Genomic DNA, 2537 nt, shown 5'->3' with positions numbered 1-2537 from the left:
GCCTAGGAGAGGCGTTCTCTCTCATCTGATTGGTTAACTTGTCTCTCATCTGATTGGTTAACTTGTCTCTCATCTGATTGGTTAACTTTGGTTAATTCTCAAAAACCTCATCTTGGCAAAAGAACCTTTACTGCCTATGTGTGGTGGCCAGCAGTAGCCAACTGCCACTCTGCAACTGCCACTCTGTAACTGCCACTCTGAAACAGCTTCCCACACTACCTAAGGAAGATCACATAATCCTTTGCAAACCTACAAGTTCAACTTCCTCTTTCCTGATAAGAATCTTCCCAGCAAGTACTTGAGGTTCCTGGAATGCCTCTCCACACAAATGAGGCATTCACAGTACTTTGGACTCTAGCCAATGATTTGCCTTCACCCTGAAAACTCCTTCCCTCTCTCCAGGCCCTTGACCATCCCCAATAAATTGTATTCACACAAGCTGTTTCACTAAAGATTGTCTAAGAGAGCTGACTCATTGAATATACTCTTAGAGAGCTGTAGCACCAAAATCTTTAGAGAAGGCCTCCCCCACACACACTGCAGAACCCACCACCACCATCATTCCAGGCTCTGCTTCATCCTTCTAGTCTGGTGTGCATGGGTGCCTGGATACCCTGAGGAAAGAAGCAGTGCACTCTGAACCATAGCTCTGTATCCCTTTCTACACCCCACCCTTTCATCTCCACCATTTCTGAATTTACTTCATCTAGGGGCTAGGGAGGTTGCTCAGTGGTTAGGAGAGCTTGTTGTTCTTACAAAGAATCTGGGTTCAACTCTCAGCACCCACAAATTTCACAAACATCCATAATTACAGTTCCAGGGTAAATGGAATACACAGATACATGTGGAAACAAAACCCATATACATAAAAAAATAAAGCTAATTTTTTAAAATTATTTCATCGAAGGGCTGGAGAGATAACTCAGCAGTTAAGTACACACATTTTTTTCCAGTGACTCACACATGGTAGCTCACAATCATTTTTAAGTCTAGTTCCAAAGGATGCTATGCCCTCTTCTGGCCTCCTCAGACATTGCATGCACATAGTGCATTTGGGTATATGGAGACAAAATATCCAAACACAAAAAATAAGCAAATCTTCTTTTTTTAATCCCTCATCTAATTGTATCACTTTTTTCTGTATTCTACCTAAAAGAGGATATGTTATTTTTGTCTTGCTGAATTTGGCTTAATTTCTCTTAATATGGTGGTACTAAATTCCAGCCACATTCTTGCCAATAACATAGCACTATTTTTTTTTTTTTTGGTAGATAATGGGAAACCATTGTGCTGCCATACAATCTATTTGAAGTCAGCTCCTCATTGTGACACCTATTCCATTGTTTGGAATTGTGGATACTGTGGTGAGAAACATGGATAAGCCTCTATCTCTGCTGTAGACTGACTTGAGTTTTTTATGTTTAATTTCTGGAGTTCTTTTTTTACCCCAGCTACTAAACCCCTGCTGAAGCACAACTGGTTAATACTCTGCTGCATTCTGTAGGCAGTCTGTTAACTCAGGTTGTCAGATTCATGAAAAAAGCACTTTACACACTGAGCCATCTTGATGGTCCCCTGCACAGTTTTTAATATATTGTTACAATTAATTGCTATCATTCTGGGTAGGAAAGAATACTGAAGCAAGTAGTTAGACTTTCTCAAACCACACAGCCTTGAAATTGCATAATGCATATTTTTTAGCCCACTTGAGAAACACTAATGCCATGCTTTTATTTATTTTATTCAGTTTCCTGCCCCAATGTCAATATTTTTTAAGTCTTTTATTATTTAAATGTTAAATATAAACCAGACAGTGGTGTTACACACCTGCACTCTCTAGGAAGCGGAGGCAAATGAATCTCTGAGTTAGAGGCCAGCCTGATACAAGGACATGTTCCAGGACAGCCAGGGCTACACAGGGAAACCTTACCTGAAAAAGAAACAAAAAACAAAAAAAACAAACAAACAAACAAAAAAACTAAAAACAAACAGATAAATGTTAAATGTACTCTCAATGGTCCAAGAGTTGAAGTCTTGGTCCTCATGTGGCACTGTTAGCAAGGAGTGAAACATTTTAGGGGTATAGCCTAGTAAACAGTCTTTAAGATAACCTCTGTTAATGTAACATAAGTCAAAGGGCAGCCTGGGTTACATGAAAACTATCTCAACAAAACAAAAACACTTAGCACTTAGCAGTTGATGGGGAAAGGAATCATTTTCTTCCCTGTGATAGCATTGGTAAATTGTGCTTACTCCAGAAAACACCTCCCAGGAAAATCTTGCCTAGAGGGATGACTCAGCACTTAAGAATGTTGTTGTTATCAAAGTAAATAGGGAGAAGCTTGAAGCAATCCCTCTAAAATCAGGGACAAGACAAGGCTGTCCACTTTCTCCATACCTATTCAACATTGTACTTGAAGTCCTAGCCAGAGCAATTTGACAACAAAAGGAGATCAAAGGGATACAAATTGGAAAAGATGAAGTCAAAATATCACTTTTTGCAGATGATATGATAGTATATATAAATGACCCTAAAA

This window comes from Mus caroli, chromosome 7 (genome assembly GCF_900094665.2).
Source record: "Mus caroli chromosome 7, CAROLI_EIJ_v1.1, whole genome shotgun sequence".
NCBI classification, from domain to species: Eukaryota; Metazoa; Chordata; class Mammalia; order Rodentia; family Muridae; genus Mus; species Mus caroli.
Note: the sequence above shows the minus strand (reverse complement) of the source record.